The following is a 7681-nucleotide window of genomic DNA, read 5'->3' as shown; positions in this document are numbered from 1 at the left end:
CACACAAACAAAAAAACACACAACTCACACACACACACACACACACGAAAAATTACATGTACACAAAAACTTACATACATACTAAAACTTACACACACGCACAAAAACTTACACACACACACAAAAACTTACCCCCCCCAAGCTCTCAAAGGCCCCCCAAGCTCCCAAAGGGTCCCCTGACCCCCAAAGACCCTTCCCCGATCTCCAAAGACCCCCCCCCGGCTCCAAAGGCTCTCGAAGCCTCAAAGACCGCCCCCCCTCCGTGCCCCCCAAAGGTCCCCCCCCCGAGCCCTTCCATTTCTCCCACCAAAGAGGAAGCGCTAAGGTTTATTCTCTTTTCATATCGATTGGCGAAAAGACTATCTGGCATTACAAAGAAGGGGGTAGAAAGAGCTCTGTCTTATAAGGTGCAATCGTTTATTATAACTGATAAATATTACTAATGAGAAACCTTTCATATTGGAGATAACACGAACAAGACGAATAGTCTTACAACCCAAGCCTTGTAAGCTCGTGGCTACCAGCCGATACAGTTTGCATTTTCGACACTATTTTATCTCTCATTTTAGTAAATAAGTGAGAATGAAGAGTAATTATTTAAATTATATTGTCTCTTAATTTAACTGTTAATTTAATTCCTGTTATTTGACATAATAAATTCGTATCACACCATATCGAATATCACTAATAACGCTGAAGCAGAAATTCTTGTATTTTTCTTATTCATCTTCGCATTGAGACGATACTCGATTACAGGTTCTTATCAGCTATCGAACAGGTAGAAGATAAAGCCGAGGTATTTTCTAATCTTCTTAAATCTACTAGTAGGAAGGTTAAAAAGGAAATATACACAGAGACATTAATTGGGGGGTGGGGGATTTTGAAAATAATTATTTACTGCATTCTGCTTGAAAAATAAATATTTGGTATTTTCATCGAAAAATTAATATTGACCAATGCCCCCCATAAGTTTTAGGAAATATATCTGACCCTCCACTCTAACTTTTTCATGAATTGATACCATTTCTCATACGTAAATCAGAAAAAGACGAAATCTAATCAGGAAGCTTGAAGCTATGGAATTCATTATTGGCCGGCCACTTAACCGAACCTAACCTAACCTATCCTGCTAACCCTAGTTAGGTTAGGTAGCCTAACCTAACCTGGGTTAGGTTAAGACCACTTAACCTAACCTATCCTGGGGATGGATACCCCGAATGTGCCGCCTTCGGCCTGTGGCCCCTGGGGTGGGGGTCAGCCACTTAACCTAATCTAACCTAACCTGTTATTCCTAGACCTAGCCTAACCTAACCTAACCTCACAAATATAGCTCTTAGTATTGGTTTTCAGTGTGTTTTCCAACGAAAATATTTAAATACAATGAAAATACGTTCCTAGAAATTTTTGAGTTTGGGGGGAGGGGGAGATTTTAAAATCCTCTGGAAAATTTGAGTTTGGGGGGATGGGGGGGTGGAGAGTTCGAGAGCGAGGGTTGAGGCGGGTGGCAGCCCCACTCCTATAGACTTTTCTGTCTAGTCTTGCATATCAAAGTTAAAAACCATAGTTTTCACGCCCCCTCGCGTCATTTCAGTTGTAATAGCTCTGATTTTGGGGCATATTTCAAAATATCTTTTATCAATTTTTCTTTTTTTTTCTTTCTGATTACACAAGAAGTGTGAAATCACCGAGTTGATCAATCTTTGATAGTTTTACAGAAATTCTCACTTCCCTTTGATGCTCTCCTATGTCCAAAACAAGATCGAACGTAACAATTAATTAATCTGCGTTGAAGATGTTTCCTTTGACATAATTAGCCAATGCGATGTAAGAAGTATTGTTTTGAAAGCATTCTCCGCGAGTGAAAAGTGACAATTCTAGTGAGTGTTAATTGATATATAGAAAAGTAATTATTGTTCTAAAATCAACGGTTTGTACGATTTCGTAAATAAGTAACCGTTAGGTTAGTATATCTAGGGCGTTGAAAGGTTTAAAAGTCAGTATAAGCTGAAATATAGGACACGATAGAAAATACGGTAGGTTATTCAAATGCAAGCTCACCAACGTTTGATGTGAGTTCAAATAATATGTCTTTTCAGAGTGTTTTACATCGAAAAATATGTAAAATACAAAGAACTATGTTCCATTGATTATAAGGGCATGGCTAAAAAAGGAATTTTCGGTGAAAAACTCACAAATATAGCTCTTAATATGGCTTTTCGGTGTGTTTTCCGAAGGAAAATATTCAAATGCAATGAAAATATGTCCCCCCACCCTCCCCATAAAATTTCGGGTTTAGGGGGGGGGGGGCGTATGTATCTATGCTACAAAACTTCGACTGGTTTCAGTATATAAGGTGATTATGCAGAACTGTTCACCAATGACCAGGGGTGTCGAAACAGTTCTATATTTTTCAAAGGGGAGATTGGACATAGGCCTACTTCTTTTGTAGACCTTTATAAATACAACTACTTACAGCTCCAAAGGGTAACACCAAGCTGCAAAGGGCAAGGCAACTGCACACGCTCGTTCTTCGCCCTAATAAGAGAGAGGTTTCACTATTTACTGACTCCCATGATGTTCCTATATTTCTTTAAACTACTTTCCTACACTGGGTGTTTGAAATTATCAGTGCTTATCTTACACTACATTTCTGCATCTTTTTTTTTATTAATAGTGCTGTTCTCAATGAACATTCGACTTTTTAGAGACTTACTGTTTAAAATCTTTAAAGCCCTGTCTTACTTGGTTTAATAGTTGTCTTATGAATTCCATAGCTTCAAGCTTCCTGATTAGATTTCGTCTTTTTCTGATTTACGTATGAGAAATGGTATCAATTCATGAAAAAGTTAGAGTGGAGGGTCAGATATATTTCCTAAAACTTATGGGGGGCAGTGGACAATATGAATTTTTCGATGAAAATACCAAATAGTTATTTTTCAAGCAGAATGCAGTCAATAAGTGTTTTCAAAATCCCCCCCCCAATTAATGTCTCTGTGTATATATCCTTATTAACCTTCCTACTAGTAGATTTAAGAAGATTAGAAAATACCTCGGCTTTACCTTCTTACTGTTCGATAGCTGCTAAGAACCTGTAATCTAGTATCGTCTCAATGCGAAGATGAATAAGAAAAATACAAGAATTTCTGCTCAGCGTTATTAGTGATATTCGATATGGTGCGATACGAATTTATTATGTCAAATAACAGGAATTAAATTAACAGTTAAATTAAGAGACAATATAATTTAAATAATTACTCTTCATTCTCACTTATTTACTAAAATGAGAGATAAAATAGTGTCGAAAATGCAAACTGTATCGGCTGGTAGCCACGAGCTTACAAGGCTTGGGTTGTAAGACTATTCGTCTTGTTCGTGTTATCTCCAATATGAAAGGTTTCTCATTAGTAATATTTATCAGTTATAATAAACGATTGCACCTTATAAGACAGAGCCCTTTCTACCCCCTTCTTTGTAATGCCAGATAGTCTATTCGCCAATCGATATGAAAAGAGAATAAACCTTAGCGCTTCCTCTTTGGTGGGAGAAATGGAAGGGCTCGGGGGGGGGGGACCTTTGGGGGGCACGGAGGGGGGGCGGTCTTTGAGGCTTCGAGAGCCTTTGGAGCCGGGGGGGGGGTCTTTGGAGATCGGGGAAGGGTCTTTGGGGGTCAGGGGACCCTTTGGGAGCTTGGGGGGCCTTTGAGAGCTTGGGGGGGGGAAGTTTTTGTGTGTGTGTGTAAGTTTTTGTGCGTGTGTGTAAGTTTTAGTATGTGTGTAAGTTTTTGTGTACATTTAAGTTTTCGTGTGTGTGGGTGTGTGTGTGAGTGAGTTTTGTGTGTGTGTGTGTGTGTGTGTGTGTGTGTATGTTTTCGTGTGTGTGTGTGTAAGTTTTTTGTGTGCGTGTCTGTTTTTGCGTGTGTGTGTAAGTTTTCGTGTGTGTGTGTTAGTTTTTGTATGTCTAAGATTTTGTTTGTGTAAGTTTTGACGTGTGTGTGTGCGTCAGTTTTGACGTGTGTGTGTGTAATTTTGCGTGTGTGTGTGTGTGTGTGTGTGTAAGTTTTTGTGTGCATGTAAGTTTTAGTATGCATGTTTATGTTTTTGTGTGTGTGTGTGTGTGTGTGTGTGTGTGTTTGTGTGTGTGTGTAAGTTTTTGTGTGTGTGTGTAAGTTTTTGTGCGTGTGTGTAAGTTTTTCTGTGTGTGTGTGTAAGTTTTTGTGTGCATGTAAGTTTTTGCGTGTGAGTGTAAGTTTTGGTGTGTGTGTGTTATTTTTCGTGTGTGTGTGTGTGTGAGTTTTGTGTGTGTGTATGTGTGTGTGTGTGTGCGTGTAAGTTTTTGTGTGAATGTAAGTTTTTGTGTGAATGTAAGTTTTCGTGTGCATGTGTAAGTTTTGTGTTTTTGTGTGTGTTTTTGTGTGTGTGTGATTTTTTTTTTTTTTGTGTGTGTTTTTTTTGGCGTGTGTGTGTAAGTTTTTGTGTGTGTGTAAGTTTTCATGTGTGTGTGTTTTAGTTTTTGTGTGTGTGTGTGTGTGTAAGTTTTAGTGTGTGTGTTTAAGTTTTGGTGTGTGTGTGTGTATGATTGTGTGTGTGCGTGTAAGATTTTGTGCGTGTGTGTAATATTTTGTGTGAATGTAAGTTTTTATGTGAAAGTCAGTTTTAGTGTGCTTGTGTTAGTTTGTGTGTGTGTGTGTGTGTGTGTGTGTGTGTGTGTGTGTGTGTGTGTGTGTGTGTGTGTGTGTGTGTGTTTTGATGTGTTCTTGTGTGTATTTGTTTGTTTGTTTGTGTGTTTGTGTGTGTGTGTTTGTGTGTGTTTGTTTGTTTGTGTGTGTGTGTGCATAAGTGTGCGTGTGTGTGTGTAAGTTTGTGCGTGTGTGTAAATTTTATTGCATGTGTGTCAGTTTGTGTGTTTGTCTAAGTTCTTGTGTGAATGTAAGTTTTTTTTTGCATATCAGTTTTTTCGAATGTTTGTAACTTTTTGTGTGTGTGTGTGTGTGTATGTTTTTGTGTGTGTGTGTGTAAGTTTTTGTGTGTGTGTGTAAGTTTTTGTGCGTGTGTGTAAGTTTTTGTGTGCATGTAAGTTTTTGTGTGCATGTAAGTTTTTGCGTGTGGGTGTAAGTTTTTGTGTGTGCGTGTAAGTTTTTGTGTTTCTAAGCTTTCGTGTGTGTGTTTAAGTTTTTTGTGTGTGTGTGTAAGTTTGTGTGTGTGTGTAAGTTTTTGTGTGTGTAAGTTTTTGTGTGTGTGTGTGTAAGTTTGTGTGTGTGTGTAAGTTTGTGTGTGAATGTAAGTTTTTGTGTGAATGTTAGTTTTTGAGTGTGTGTGTACGTTTTTGTGTGTGTGTGTGTAAGTTTTGGCGTGTGTGTGTGAGGGTGTGAGTTTTTGTGTGTGTGTTCGTGTTTGTGTTTGTTAGTTTTTGTGTGTGTTTAAGTTTTCGTGTTTGTGTGTTAGTTTTTGTGTGTGTGTGTATGTTTTTTTGCGTGTGTGTTTTTTTTTGTGTGTGTGCGTGTAATTTTTTGTGTGTGTGTGTGTGTGTGTGTGTGTATGTTTTTGTGTGTGTGTAAGTTTTTGTGTGCTTTTAATTTTTTGTGTGCATGTAAGTTTTTGCGTGTGGGTGTAAGTTTTTGTGTGCATGTAAGTTTTCGTGTGCATATGTAAGTTTGTGTGTGTGTGAGTTTTTGTGTGTGTGTAAGTTTTGGCGTGTGTGTGTTTAAGTTTTGGTGTGTGTGTGCGTAAGTTTTGGCGTGTGTGTGTAAGTTTTTGTGTGTGTGTGTGTGTGTGTGTAAGTTTTTGTGCGTGTGTGTAAGTTTTTGCGTGTGTAAGTTTTGCGTGTGTGTGTAAGTTTTTGTGTGCATGTAAGTTTTTGTTTCCATGTAAGTTTTTGCGTGTGGGTGTAAGTTTTTTTTGTGTGTGTTAGTTTTTTTGTTTGTGTGTGTGTGTAATTTTTTATGTTTGTGTTATTTTTATTGTTTGTGTATAAGTTTTTTTGTGTTTGAGCGTAAGTTTTTGTGCGGGTGTGTAAGTTTTTTTGTGTGTGTGTGTGTGTGTAAGTTTTTTTGTGCATGTAAGTTTTTGTGTGAATGTAATTTTTTGCTTGTGGGTGTTAGTTTTTGTGTGTGTGTGTGTGTTAGTTTTTGTGTGTGTTAGCTTTTTGTGTTTTTAATTTTTTGTGTGTGTGTGTTTGTTTGTTTCTGTGTGTGTGTAATTTTTTGTGTGTGTAAGTTTTTTGTGTGTGTGTGTAAGTTTGTGTGTGTGTGTGTGTAAGTTTTTGTGTGTGTAAGTTTTGGTGTGTGTGTGTAAGTTTTCATGTGTGTGTGTAAGTTTTGTGTGTGTGTATAAGTTTTTGTGTGTGTAAGTTTTTGTGTGCATGTAAGTTTTTGTGTGCATGTCATTTTAAGATCCGTAAAAAAGTAAAAAAAAAAATACCATGTTAAAAAATTCAAGAAAGTATTTACGAAATGGGGAGGGGACTCTTTGAGGTTGGAAAATGGGTTTAGGAATGAAATTATGAAAGGAACTTGTTCACAAAAGATATAATAAAGCCATAAAAAGTATTTAAAAAAAATGGAGAGGGGACTCTTTGGGGGGCGGGGGATGTCTTGGGGGAGCGGGGGGCCCTTGAGCACCGATTGGTCCTTGGGGAGCACGGGGCGCCGGGCGTGGGCCTTGGGGGGTCCGGAGGGACCTTTGAGGACCGGGGGAGGGCCTTTGGGGTCCGGGAGGGGCCCTTAGGGGTCCGGTGGGCCAGTTGGGAGCCTGGGGGGCATTTGGGGACAGGATGATGGCCTTTGGGGGTCCGGGGGGGGGGTCCTTTGGAAGCCCAGAGAACCTTTGAGAACCGGGGGCTTCCTTCGGGGTTGGGGTAGGGGGATCGGAACCCTTTGGGGTTGGGGTAGAGCAATCGGGGCCCTTGGGGTTGGGGTAGAGCAATCGGGGCCCTTTGGGTTAGGGTAGAGGACCTCACAACACTGTTCAATTGAAACTTGTGTATTATAACGACCACACTCAAAACCTCCTCCAAAATCTCTTCAAAAATCACCTTTTAAAATGTCTCTAGCTGTTTCGCCGAAATAATTCCATAAAATAGCTAAAACGGTTTCGCCAAAATTACCCCCCAAACGGAATTTCAGCATGTTCCTTTTGTTTGGCATCTCTGCGCTAATGCATTTCAAATTATTTGGAAACCTTTTCGCGCGCTAAGATCAATACGTCTGCTCGGAAACGATTCTCTTGTTAGAAACAACAAATTAATTTCCCTTTCGTGAATCAATTCTCTTTAGAACAACAAATTAATTCCCCTTTAGTGTCAATCAATCAATCATGACATCATCTGTCATGTGTGATCAAAACTTCGTCTCGGAGACAATTCTGGTCGAACTCCAAAGACATTAATTAACTTGACGTCATCTGTCAGACACTCCCTGGAAACAATTTGATTAATGACTGTCAACTCTAGACTGACCAGAAAAGAAAGTTGGCTCGGAAACGACAACAACATTGATCCCATTAACCACGTGTTCTCTCTAATTACTCTGTTCAAAACAATAACAACAACATTCGCTGAGGGCGTGCCAAAAACACACCTGGAGAAAGAGGTCATTGACCGATTACGCAATCATTCTCCCTAATGACTCTATGCCCATATTTGGACTCCTGTCAGTATTCTATGCCCATATAAGGACTCCTGTCAC

The 7681-nt window shown here is 39.2% G+C and overlaps 1 protein-coding gene across 1 annotated transcript in view; it reads left to right on the top strand.

Moving 5' to 3' along the window:
- Nucleotides 1-7681, top strand: part of Uxs (UDP-xylose synthase) — an 80990-nt gene that overhangs the window by 20864 nt on the left and 52445 nt on the right. The window lies entirely within an intron of this gene.

The sequence above is a fragment of the Artemia sp. Qi Xiang Cuo genome, chromosome 17, assembly GCF_049724085.1.
Source record: "Artemia sp. Qi Xiang Cuo chromosome 17, ASM4972408v1, whole genome shotgun sequence".
NCBI classification, from domain to species: Eukaryota; Metazoa; Arthropoda; class Branchiopoda; order Anostraca; family Artemiidae; genus Artemia; species Artemia sp. Qi Xiang Cuo.
The sequence above is the reverse complement of the archived record's forward strand: the minus strand, read 5'-3'. Positions and strand labels throughout refer to the sequence as shown.